This window comes from Dermochelys coriacea, chromosome 2 (assembly GCF_009764565.3).
Source record: "Dermochelys coriacea isolate rDerCor1 chromosome 2, rDerCor1.pri.v4, whole genome shotgun sequence".
NCBI classification, from domain to species: Eukaryota; Metazoa; Chordata; order Testudines; family Dermochelyidae; genus Dermochelys; species Dermochelys coriacea.
The window spans coordinates 246,450,663-246,464,792 of NC_050069.1; the positions used below are offsets into that span (position 1 = coordinate 246,450,663).

Here is a 14,130-nt window from a genome sequence, read left to right on the forward strand (position 1 = left end):
AGATAGTTGTATGTGGCTCAGAGGGTCTGTAAGTTTGACCATCCCTGTCATAAAGCCACAACCACTGCATGTACATACAATGGGACTCATGATTTTAGAAGCTTTTCTGGTCTTATGTTTGTATATTTATGTAGCTTAGTCCTTGATACAGTATGATGCTGAATGCCACCTACTCCCATTTAAATCAAAGGGAGATAAAGACACTCAAAATCTTGCACAGCTGGCCCCATACTTTTTTACATTATGCTAAATCAGTCAATTTCATATCCATTTCATCTCCTTTTAGGTTTTTGGACTCCTTAAAATTTGAAAGATATGTCCCTTGAACAGCCAAAAAAAGTAAGTGTCAAACAGATACAGATTTCCCATAAACTTAGATATGAACTGAACTGCAAAAAGACAGGGTTTTTTTTTTTAACATATTGCCAGAAACTGAAGATATAAAGTCTATCAGATGAATTCTCTTTACATTTTTTCTCTACAGTTTTGGTGACAAGTATCAAGGAAGCTTTCTTCCTACTATTTAATGTAGGTCCTATCTCTTTAGAAATGGTAATGATAGGCAGTGTGAGTGTATGAGGAGATCTTGGCGGACCACTACTGCTTATTGCTAAAAATAACTGTGCCTGCAGGTCATAAGTGGAACTATGCAGCAGCCCAAGTATGACCGTGTCAGGAGGGGAGGAGGTTTGGGCGACCATAAAAAGGGAAGCATGACCCGCATCCTTCTTGATGAGATCTCTGTTGAAATTGCTGAGGTATGCATTGTAGAAAAACAGGAAGCTTATCTATATGTGTCCTTAGGGATGTGTTTGTCAGGGCCTCAAGGCATGCAAACTCTGAAAAAAACACATCTGGCTAATTGATGATCAGAGGGAAACCTCTTGATTAACCTTTGAAATTGCTTGCTTAAAAAGTTTTCTTTGACTGATGTGTTATTCTAATACTAATGAATAAATAAGGGAAGAAAGTGTGGGGTAGTTGGACCCTTCAGGGACTCTCCTTCAGGATACGTGGTTGGGTCCCCATCGGCAGACGGAAGATTGGCCATCAGAAGACTACTGCTGTGCCATTCGACAGCCACACCCAACTTTGGTAATTATTGTGGGTTGTGTATTTTACTAATCTGTTGGGGACATGTGTATGTGTTTGAGACTAAGTATAGCTTTAAATGAAAGAACTCTTGTGTTGTCCTGTTTACGTCCTGTATATTACTGAGTAATAGTGTATATTCTATCAGTTGGATAGCTGTGTCTCCATTGATTTATTTCCTGACACCACCTCAAACAGGGTAAAGTTATCAAGAACTTTGGGTTGAAAGAACCCTGGCTCACATGAGGAATCCAAAGGCTTTGACTTTGGTAGCAGTTTTCACTGAGTGAGCTTGCAAAACCACAAAACCTTGTCTTACATGAAAGTTTAAGTAAAAAGGCAAAGCTTGCCGAACCATATAGATGAGCACATTTTTGCCAAGAAGCAATCTTTGCTCAAAACCAGATGCAATTCACTCTAAAAAATCCATTTATGCAAGGATTTCAAGTTTCCAAGTTCATAATGGAGGCTTCAGAAAAGAACATCTCTGAATTTCAAGTAGTTTTGTGTTTTGTTAAAAATATTAGGTATTTCTTTACAGATGGAAGCTCAGATGGCCAAACTCTACAGTGACTTCAGTGGGAGTTGCAGCCACATATGTCAGAGCAGTATCTGGTCCAGAGTGACTAAAAGATTCCACTAAGAAAAATAATCTTGTTTAGTAGTTGAACCAGGAGCCACTCAGTCCAGAATCCTGGGTTCCATTTCTGGCTCTGTCATTGACTCTCTGTGTGACATGTGACATTGGCCCAGTCACTGTGCTTCAGTTTTTCTCTCTGTAAAATGTAGGTAATAATATCAATCTTATTGTATGAGAGTTTTGTGAGGCTTAATGGTTTTAAAACCTTTTGGAATTACAGAAATTACAGATGAAATCTGGCTCCATGGAAATGGAGTTTTGCCATTGACTTCAATAGGGCCATGATTTCACTCTAGAAGTTGGTAGCAGAACTACAAGCAGATTCCTGGAATCATGATGTCCAATCCTGTTTTAATAACTACTAGAACTATCAAAAATAATAACTCGATTCTTTTTCGTGCGCAGGCAACCGTCCAACAGGAAATATCTATGGCAGTTTGCCTTAAATTATTAAGCAGAGAGGTGACAGGTCTTCATTAGGAACAAAGATGAAAAAGAATATTTTACTTTAATATAAGAGGGAAAAGACATGTTGCTGAACATAATGGACTATATTCTATGTGGAGTATATCATAATGTGCTCTTCATTTGAGTTACATGTTGAAGACGAAACAAATATGTCCAGACATTCTGGAGATATTATTTCAAAGCTTCAATCCATCTCATTTCATTCACTTTGGATAATATTTTACATCTGACACAGCCTATGATCATTATGAAGATCAGGTCACATTACCTACTTGAAGACTCAAATGGATTATTGAAGGGCTTAAGACCTACACATCTTGAAAACCGGGCTAAACATTTGTAGACTAAAAATTTTGGCTCAGTTCTGAAATCCTTTCTCAGATAAATGTGCCATTAACAAATAGCTAAAAGTCACTGGTACAGCTGTGGAATGTCCTTGCAAAAGCGCAAGGATCACATAAGACGTCACGGTCCTTAACAAGGTCTGATATTTGCATGAAATATTGCATATTTGAGCCTTTCGTTTCTGTCAGTGCACAGTAGTATTAAAAGTGCTTGTGCCCCTTTCCTTCAAGGCAGTGATCATTCAGGCTAATGATTGGTAGGATCTGGAAGTAGCAAGGCTATGAGGCAAATCTGAAATTCACTTCATGCAACCCCATTTACTTCGATGGGACTGTGCAAGCTGTAGAATAGTGCCAAAGTTTTTGGCCTATAGTCTTTAACGATGAACTGAGAACAGGTTATCCAGCAATGAAAATTCATGCACTGTCTTCAGCATCACCAATGTTTTTACTTGTATCATCAAGACAGATGACCTGCATTTCTTTTTACTTTGATGAAATGAGATGATGACACAAAAGGCAAATATTTAACAAGTCTTGCAATCATACTCTCTGTCTAGAATATGATTATGAGCTGGACAATAGTGCAGTAGCATACAGATGTTAACCGTGGAATGAACAGAGTTTCTGCTTCACAATTATTTTGTAGTAATGAAGTGTAAATCAAAGTGTATTTTAGTGCTGCTTTTTAAACAATTTCTATGAGTCATTAAAATATATATAATTGTTTTGGGGTTTTTTAAGGAATGAGTAAATAGGTAAATTTTCTGGATGATATAACTTTGTCTAATTTGTACATTTTTTCTAGACATTTAGCTCTTCATGTCTGAAAACTACAGTTTGAATCTCAAATTAGGTTATAAATGAAAACAAGGTATTTGCACTCTTATTGCTACTTGAGCTTATCAAAATATCTCCATTTGTGCATATCAAAAAGCATGTGTTGTGTCCACACAAAGAAGGCCCAGGACTAGTGGAAATTTGACTTTCTAGCTACTACAGGACATATCCCCCGGGGTACAGACACATAAGTCAACTTTGATTTTACATGCCTACCTGTGCCAGCCAAATGATCAGGAGAGGAGCCGGGCATGATCACTACATCCCATGGTCTCTACTGCCCAGAAGGAAAGGAGTTTTCCCTGGCTAATTTGCATCAATCAATCAGGACAAACCATTTAAAGGAATCAAAGGACTCAAAAAGAAATTTCCTTTGCTGACAGCATAAGGGAGCTCAGACAGAGAGATGCAAGAAATCCACTGAACTGAAGATTTCTCCCCCAAAAAGGGGGAGAGAGCCAGATCTTTGTTGAGTATATGTGAAAGCCCCACTACATCTGGCATCTGGGGACCAGAAGCCCCCTCCAACATCAGTATGTGTGAATGAGGACCTCAAATCTAATCAGGACAACTGCAGGGGCTTGAAACTTCCTGCCTATATTCAAAATACAGTAAAAACTGTATTATCCGGCACTTTACCAACCAGAAAGCTCTTTAAACCAGCATTTATGATCTTCATTGAAAGTCCAGTTTATAGTCTGGTTGATACAGGGCCAACAGGCTCTGTGTGGCTCCCCAGAAGCAGTGACATGTCCCTGATGCTCCTAGGCAGAAGAATGGCCACAAGGGATTCAGAGTGTGGAGGGGGTGCAGGGCTGGGGGTTGGGGTGTGGGAGGGGATGCACAGCGCGGGCTCTGGGAGGGCATTTGGAGTGGGAAGGGGGCATGGGAGAGGGTGAGGGGTGCCAGATCCGGGCGGCGCTCATCTCGGGTGGCGCCCCACAAGTGGCAACATGTCCCTGCTGCTCCTAGGCGGAGGTGTGACTAGGCAGCTCTGTGTGCTGCCCCCGCCATGAGCGCTGGTTCTGCAGCTCCCATTGGCCTAACCGCTCCTCCACCTAGGAGCGGCAGGGACACGTAATCGCTCATGGGGAGCTGCCTGAGGTGAGCGCTGCCTGGATCTGGAATCCCCTCCCGTGCCCCAACCCCCAGCCCCCTTCCATACCCAAACTCCCTCCCTCTTAGTTAACCGGAATTTTTTTACTTACCGCCCCCCCCCCCCGCCTCTGTTCCTCCAATGTGCCAGATACCAAAGCTTTTACTATATGTTGTTTCTCTTTTGTACTAAAAGCCCCCACACTCACCCATATTTTCCATCCTCTTCCCTTAGATTGGTACTGTAACCCTAGAGGATCCAGCCCTCTGTTCTGGAGAGGCAGTGAGCTCATTTAAATGAACTCTTCAAATCCTTATAAGCTCCACAACCCCTAGATGCAGACATTATTTTTCCTACCTCCACTTTGTGCAGCATTCTGGCATTTCTCAGAGCAGACCTGCCCAATGTGCAGCAGTGTAGATGACATGTATACTCCTGAAGGCTGAGTAGACATTCTTTTTAACAGCTCTGGAATATCGGGATTAAGGTACTTTGTCAGAGCAGTGTGAGAACTGTTTGCACATGATGCTTGTCTCATCCCAGCACAATTAGTCCCATTAAACTGACTGAGAAAGTTTGGAAAGAAAACAAAATGAAATACCAAAGGTAAGGAGAGTCAAGATGAGCTCCACCCTGACATCTGGTGGTGAATTGTGGCAAGTTGTAGAAAAGAACTTCAGAGGCTGATCTCATTTGCATAGGCACACCCACCCCGCCTAACATGAGCCCATAGCTGTCCAAATGGTCACTTTGGCTGCTGTGGGATCCCCAGTTTCTCTGTTACTGGGGCAGGAAGAATAAATTGTTATTATCCTGATTATGTGAATCAAGGACAGTGGAACTGTACTTGACCTTTTGTTAAGATGGAGGGACTCGCCATCAACTAAGTAGCACTCGCTAGGCAAGGGATATGGGTTCCAAAACTCAATGAATTGAGAGAGGCTAGGGATAGGTATTAATACTTGATGGCATGATCTCCCTGGTGAGGGCCTTACATGCTAATTGTATTTCCTCCTCTCTCCACTGTGGAATATCAAAGCTAATTTTGATTCCATTAACACTCTAGTTACAGGCTGTTGAGTTGAATTAACTTTGGGCCAATGGTGCACCAGCACTGAGGCTCCCCTACTACAAGCTGAAATCACAAAAGATCAAAACTTACTAAGAGCTGAAATCACTGAGTATTGTGTTAAGTAGTGGGGGAGCCTGAAGATATATTGTGGAGCAGTTCACAGGGATGGTTGGAATGGCTCATGGGACAGCTGGCAGGGCAGAGCAGAGCAGTTTGCAGGGAAGGCTGGAGTGGCTCATGGGATGGTGGGCAGAGCAGAGTGGCTGATTGAGCGGAGCAGTTTGTGGGATGGCTGGTGGAGCGGAGCGGAGCCGAGCCCCATGGAGAGGTGGGGAAATCAGCTTTGTACCACATAAGGTGCCCCTCAACCCCCCCTCCCCCGCCCCTCAGGAGGTAAAACTCTTCAGATAAACTTTTGAACTTTGGTGCTGCACTGACCAGGGGCTGAGACTTTTGCGTTATTCAACTTTTGAGACTTTGGGTTGCTGGACTCAAGAGCCAAAGGGAAAGGACACACCCCAATTTGCTTGAGGTGGGTTTTTTGCTCATGGGTTGTGTTATGAATCCTGTTGATGGTGTTTCCCCAACATAATGCCACATTAAGAAAAGGAGTACTTGTGGCACCTTAGAGACTAACAAATTTATTTGAGCATAAGCTTTCGTGAGCTACAGCTCACTTCATCAGATGCATTTGGTGGAAAATACAATAGGGAGATTTATATACACATTGCCACATTGTTTCTCTCTGTTATTAAAAGACTTTTGCTACATTCAGACTCTGTGCTTGCAAGAGGGGAGGTATTGCCTCTGGGAGGTGCCCAGCAGGGGTGATATGTGTCTGTCCCAGGTCCTTGGGTGAGGGCTTGAGCCAGTTTTGCAGTGTGTTGTTGGAATGGAACCCCTAGATACTAAACCCAGGCCTTGTTGCTGCCAACTCTGGTGGGCAGAAGGGTTACACAAAAAAGGCAAAAATATGGGGCTCACTGAGCAGTGGCAAGAACAGAGCACAAGATAGTGTTCTCCACTTGTTAATCCCTTTTCCAGTACTGAAGATTGTACATTTTTTGAAATAGTGGTGTAAACCAGGGTCTGAATTAGCTTTCCCCATCTATCTATTAATGAACTGAGAAAAAGACCTCAGGGGCAGATGGTATTTGTATAGCCATAACTACTTTGCCAATGTGACCAGCTGACCTACTTTGCCAGTGATCAATTGTGTTTGTTTTGGGTTGAAATAAACTTTAATCTTTAACACAGGATAATTAAATGTTATTCTTTTTGCATGACTAAAGGTGATAGTGATGCCAAATCCAAGCTGAAGTCAGAGGGAGTAGGGACAGGTATTCTGACCCACTGTGGACTCTGTTTAAAGACTTCTAGAAACCAGTTCACCCTCCTCCTCCTGATCAGACTCAGTTTAGGGTCTATGGTTCTCCTGAATAATTACTAGAGCTGCCATTGCTGATGAGTAAGGCTACGATTTAGTCCAGAGGTTGCAGAAGTCACAGAATCCATGACTTCCAGAAACCTCAGTGACTTCAGCCTGCAGTGGGTGGGAGTTTCAGGGTCCTCCTCCACCCACTGCACTCCACCCACCCTCCTTCTCCACAGGTTCCCCCGCCACCAGAACCCCCCAGTTCCCATCCACCATAGGCTGCAGGGAACCCTGCAGCTTCCAGCTGCTGTAGGCAGTAGGGGCACCCTGCAGCTCTTGGCCACCGTGGATGGCGGGGGTACCCCTGAGCTCCCTGTCACCACAAGCCCCCAGAGCTGCAGGCAGCCAGGGTACCCCTCAGCTCCCAGCTGCTGCAGGTGATGGGGGCCCAGCCGCTCCCAGCTATGATCAGTGGGGGACCCTGCAGCTCTGACACCCAACCTGCAGGGGAGCCCCCAGCCTCCGTGCAGCTGCCCCACTGCAGGCAGTGTGGGGACCCGTAGATCCCCATTTTGTTAGATATTTTTAGTAAAAGCCATGGCCAGGTCATGGCTTCCATGAATTTTTCTTTATTGCCTGTAACATGTCAGTGACTTTTACTAAAAACATCCATGACAAAATTTTAGTCTTACTGATGAGTTGGTCTAGAGCTGAACCTTATACCTGATGTGGGGACAGTGTTGCAGTGACAGACGATACAGAGGATGCAGCAGCGAGGTTCCCCACTACCCAATGAACTCACTAAGAGCTGAGATCACTAACAACAGGGCTAAGTGGTGGAACCTCAGAACACAGCATCATAGCAAGAGGAAGCAGCATTCTTCAAACCCGCCCCCCCTTTCAGGGTAGGATGTGAACCCTTGTGAATGCACAACTAAATTATGGGACTTCATTGACTTTGGGCAACCACCAGTGAGCGGAGTACAGCAGAGGGAAAGGGGAGTGGAGTGTTGGAACATTCGCTTGTTGGACTTTCACACCACAACGTAGGAAACTGAAGCAAAGGACGCTGCCCAGGATACTGTGGGGTGGGTGTTTACTTATGGTTTGCATCCTTTTGAATCACTGTTGAGGTGTTTTCCCAAATGAATGCTGGGCTCCCTTTCTCTTTTAATAAAAATTTTCTTTTGTTATAGTCTGATGCAGTGCTTGCCAGTGAGGAAGTATTGCCTCTTAGACATACCCAGGGATGGTATTTAGTTTTTCTAGATTTCTGGGTGAGGTCTCAAGCTGGTTCTCTTCTATATTGTTAAGTGGAATCCAGGAGATAGAACCTGGTCCTTGTTACTGCTGACATCAGCTGGCAAAAAGGTTAGAGGGATAATAAAGGAGTTTATTAGTATTGAGACTAACTTTTTTTTTCTATTGGCAATAACTGGATAATAGTAATCCTATCTTCCCACAGCCAATAACTACTAATGCAGAGCTAAGGTGGAGGATATAACCAAAATAAAACAGGATGAATGAAGAGGTATGTCAGAAATATTTCTGAGTGACTTAAGCAAACAAAAAAGGAAGGCAATTCCTCCAGGCAAAATGCCAACTAGTGTTACAAGAAACCAATGGTTTCAGAGTAGCAGCCGTGTTAGTCTGTATTCGCAAAAAGAAAAGGAGTACTTGTGGCACCTTAGAGACTAACAAATTTATTAGAGCATAAGCTTTCGTGAGCTACAGCTCACTTCATCGGATGCATTTGAAGTGAGCTGTAGCTCACGAAAGCTTATGCTCTAATAAATTTGTTAGTCTCTAAGGTGCCACAAGTACTCCTTTTCTTTTTAAGAAACCAATACTGGGTAAATCAAATGCATACCCTGACTCCCAGTAGTTCATTTCATGAGCAGGATAACTGTAGCCTGTGCAATAAAATGCTGTCAGTTTGCTAAATCATTTCTGCTCTGTATTATCTGGGAGGTTTGCAGTCCTTCAGCTTTCGCTGTTAATACTACTTTGTGCAATGTTTGAATACATTTTTAAAACTACAACCTGGATGCAGCAAAGAGCAAGTTCTATACGGGTTCTGGTGAACCTCCGAGAAACTGAAATACTGAGCAACTTGCCACACCTTCAAATGTGGTACTGTAGATAAAGTTTTGAGCATTAAACCACTACTGTAAAGAATCCAGAGTACTCAGAGGAATATATTATATAAATAAAAAACAAAACCACCTCCCATACAAAAGCCTATATTGAAAAGCTGCTCAAGTTCCAAAGTCAAGCACTTACAAGTTAGGTAATGCTAGAATTAATGGATATTTTTCTAAAAGGCATTGTGACACTCAGAGGTGCAAATCCAGAGTGTGAAACTACTGTTACCTCACTATTTGGATTTAAGGTTTTCCAATACTGGCCCACCTATCCAACTGGGGAAGAAAGTGGTGATCCACCCTAAAGTATTGCCAGGGTATTGCTAGAGGGTTTGTCTCTGACCTGCAGAGTGTTGGATTAAAAGTAAAAAGAACAGGAGTACTTGTGGCACCTTAGAGACTAACAAATTTATTAGAGCATAAGCTTTCATGGACTAAAGCCCACATCATTGGATACACAGACTGGAACATATAGTAAGAAGTGTGTATGTGTATACACACACAAAGTTGGATGTTGCCATACAAACTGTGAGAGGCTAATTAGTTAAGATGAGCTATTATTAAGCATTATTAAAACTACAATACCCACCTGCTGAAGTGAAAAAACAGATTGACAGAACCAGAAGAGTACCAGAAGTCACCTACTACAGGACAGGCCCAACAAACAAAATAACAGAACACCACTAGCCATCACCTTCAGCCCCCAACTAAAACCTCTCCAGAGCATCATAACAGATTTACAACCTATCCTGAAAAATGATCCCTCGCTCTCACAGATCTTGGGAGACAGACCAGTCCTTGCTTACAGACAGCCCCCCAACCTGAAGCAAATACTCACTAGCAACCACACACACCACAGAAACACTAACCCCTTAACCTATCCTTGCAGCAAAGCCCATTGCCAACTGTGTCCACATATCTATTCAGGGGACACCATCATAGGGCCTAATCATATCAGCCACATTATCAGAGGCTCATTCACCTGCACGTCTACAAATGTGATATACGCCATCACGTGCCAGCAATGCCATTTTGCCAAGTTCATTGGCCAAACCGGACAGTCTCTACGCAAAAGAATAAATGGACACAAATCTGACATCAGGAATCATAACATACAAAAACCGGTAGGAGAACACTTCAACCTCACTGGCCACTCAGTAAAAAATTTAAGGGTGGCAATTTTGCAACAGAAAAGCTTCAGAAACAGACTCCAATGAGAAACTGCTGAGCTTGAATTAACATGCAAACTAGATACCATTGGCTGGGTCATTACATATATTGAATCTATTTCCCTAAGTTAAGTATCCTCAAACCTTCTTGTCAACTATCTAAATGGGCTATCTTGATTATCACTAAAGTTTTTTTTCTCCTGCTGATAATAGCTTATCTTAACTAATTAGCCTCTCACACTTTGTATGGCAACTTCCAAATTGTGTGTGTGTGTGTACACATACTTCTTACTATATGTTCCAGTCTATGTATCCAATGATGTGGGCTGTAGCCCATGAAAGCTTATGCTCTAAATAAATTTGTTAGAGACTAAGGTGCCACAAGTACTCCTGTTCTTTTTGTGGATACAAACTAACATGTCTGCTACTCTGAAACCTGGGATAAAAGTAATACATTTATGTCGTGGAAAATGTAAGAGCGATTCCAGAACAGACCCCAGATTTGGCCTGACCATTAGAAAGAAATGTCTCTCAGCCTGCTCTCTCAACCTGCTGAGTTTGTGCTAACTGAAACAGGCCTGCCAGTTTGCAAGGTCTGTGCTAACTGTAGAAAAACATTTAGAGACAGTTTGTCCTAGAATTCAGAGTAGCAGCCGTGTTAGTCTGTATTCGCAAAAAGAAAAGGAGTACTTGTGGCACCTTAGAGACTAACACATTTATTAGAGCATAAGCTTTCGTGAGCTACAGCTCACTTCATCGGATGCATTTGGTGGAAAAAAAAACCAAGAAGTGTCCTAGAAGTGATAAGATAACACATTACAAATGTTTTTTCTAAACTCAGGAACAAGATTTGTTGTTCCTTCACTTTTATATTCCTATCTTGCTTGTTCTCTTTTCATGTGTGACAAGTGGCAAGGATAGATTCATTGGAGTCTGTCATGCCCCAAGGATTTGAGAATAGTTATGTTAAGTGAAATAGGGTGTGATTGTAAATATAAATATAAATATAAATATATGTTTAAATGAGTAATAAAAGGTTGACGTGCCAGCCTAATAAATAATAACTACCCAGGAACATTCAGCCAAAGAATGAGCAGGATGGAGATAACTGCATGACCCTGTAGGGCAAACCAGAATCCACCTCCAACTGCCCTAAGGACGAAGGGGCCAAAGAACCAAAGAACAAGATAACAACAAGCCGTCACTGTTGGGCCATCTGCATGATGAACTATCACTTCAAACATGAGAGCAACATGACAAAGCAAACCCTATAGATTTGAATGAGGATGAATCTCTATAAAGACAAAAGAAAAGGAGTACTTGTGGCACCTTAGAGACTAACAAATTTATTAGAGCATAAGCTTTCGTGAGCTACAGCTCACTTCATCGTAGCTGTAGCTCACGAAAGCTTATGCTCTAATAAATTTGTTAGTCTCTAAGGTGCCACAAGTACTCCTTTTCTTTTGCGAATACAGACTAACACGGCTGCTACTCTGAAACCTCTATAAAGACAGGCTCTGAAGACTGAGAACTTTGAGTCTGGTTCTGCAACCACCCATTGGATGCACATCTGACAAGACTCAGCTCTATCCTTGTGTCCAGGCCACCTGGCCAGTGGCTTGGCATGAGCAATTCTAAGGCTGGTAACTATAACAACAACCTGGCAGAACTTGTGTGTATGCACATGAGTGAATGTGTGAGTGACATGTTATAGCTATAACTGATTGCACTGTTTACTTTAATTCTCTCTGTAGTCACAATAAACATGCCTTATCTCCCTGAATGAGATCCTGCTGATTTTAATTTTCTAAGTATAACAAGAGGACTCCCTGGAGTAGGTTAATCCAGCAAACCCTTGAAAGGACATGGATACAGCCTTCCAATCAAGAATAGGCGCACAAGCAGTAATACTTCAAAAACAAAGTCTTATTTATTTAGAGAAAAATAGGTGATTACAATATATTAAGTAAAGAAAGAATGGAAATGAAAAGGTTGCAATGTATACTACTTGGTAAAGTAAGCAAGGAAGGGGAAAAAAATTATAATGTGTCAAAGCACACCTGGATTACTTTTAAAGATTATACATTCAATTGACTCAGACTAACCAGACTAGGAGACAAATACAATGTTGCAAATTGGTACAGACTGAACTTTTCCTATCTATGCAGAAGGCCTCAAAAAATAGCTTTGGACTTATTACAATGTAACATACAAGTACCAGATGGCTAAAACAGCACTACAACATAGCATTAAAGAAACATTGAACAATTAACAGTTACCATTCTGTGAGCAGTGGCCAGCCGCTCACAGGATGGGGTGGGGCAGATCACATTCAGAAGCGGACATCCTGCTTTATTGACAGACATGCACAAGCAGTCTCTTTAAAATAAATAAATAAATAAATTAAATAAAAATCAGATTTACACTCCAATCCCTCTGATTGACGGGGTCCTTTTGCTCTGTCAATCTCTGCTCTGACCTTCCCCTTCAATCTCCGCTCTCAACTACGCACTGCTGTCTGGTTGCCTTCTCTTGATCTCCTGCCCTCCTCCCGATCTTCTCCACTCTCTCTCATCCACCATACACTCTAGCTTGCCACTTATATTCAGTTTCTGGTCTCCTCTGATTGGTTGACCTTTACAGCACCCAAACTTGCATATCTCAGGGGTGTGTTTTTTCACACCCCTGAGCCAAGAAAGTTTCAGCACTGTAAGGTCTAAAGCTAACTAAAGCATTCTAACACTATCCCTAGCTTTGTAATGTTAATTGGGAGAGGTGAATTGTTCATGATGTTCCTCACTCTCCTCCCCACCCTCGACTGTCAGTATCTCTATCCAGGGTATTGCAATCTATACAGGATTCAAACAAGTGAAAACCTCTGGTAACACTACCTGCCCTGTAACCTGCGGCACCTCACAATGCCTTGTTGCTATAGCTCCCAAACTGGGCTGCTCCCAACCAGCCTACCAGCATGCAAACCCTGAGCATCTGTGTACTAAACAGCCCTGGTTCAGCAGCTCTGATGCCAGCAGCCTGTCTACAGCCCACAGCAGCTTCCAATAGCCTTGATTACTACTTTCAGAGTGAACGAGCACTCCTGAATTTCCCCAAAACCATGTGCTCTGTAAGTCTAATCCTCTTCTGAATAGTTTAAAGAAATAATATGGTTCATTTGTTCCTCTACCGACACAAAGACGCAATACAGCATATTCTGTTTACTGGGCTAAATATACCCTTTTCTTTAAGGACAGCACTAAGTTGGTTTATAGTAAAATAAAACAAAAGTATTAACAGAACATAGGTTATGCTAAATAAAAAGGAATAAAGTTAGAAAGTGTTACAAGCAAATACAAGTAAAGACACACATCTAAAAATCTAAAACTCAATCTAGCAAGATACAGGCTTTGTTCAAGATTTTTTCTCTCACTAATCATTCTTCTTCCCAGCCATGGTTGACTTTCAGTCAAGACCTTCAAAGAAAGCACAAGTGGCTAAGTGAAAGATCTTTGCCTACAAAGGCTTCTTGCCTATATTAAACTCCAGATATTTCAAGTCCCTCTATCCCCTTGATTGAAAGCCCCATCGTTCTCAGCTTGTAAGGGCTCTGGCCTCTTGTGTCTGTCTAGTGATAAATGTCAAAGATAACTTCTGTCCTTGCTTATATCTTCCAACATTCAATGAACAACAGGATAATCTCATGCTGTCCTTCCCCTCCCATGGGCTTCCCACCCCTTTGTATTATTTCTATGAAAATGGGGCTTCCTTTGGTTCTAATTCCACAATGCTTAGTTTACATAGGAGACTGGTAGATAGCTGTATGGGCAGACTGTGCAGCCAAATATCAATGAAAGTCCATAATTCCTTACATAATGTTAATACATACATTTTAC

General features: G+C 42.1%; 1 long non-coding RNA gene across 1 annotated transcript in view; it reads right to left on the minus strand.

The window, feature by feature from the left end:
* LOC122459044 overlaps nt 1-14,130 on the minus strand; it is a 58,420-nt gene extending 44,290 nt beyond the window's left edge. The window contains exon 1 of the long non-coding RNA XR_006279475.1: nt 12,665-14,130. This is a non-coding gene — a long non-coding RNA (uncharacterized LOC122459044). The remainder of the gene's footprint in view (nt 1-12,664) is intronic.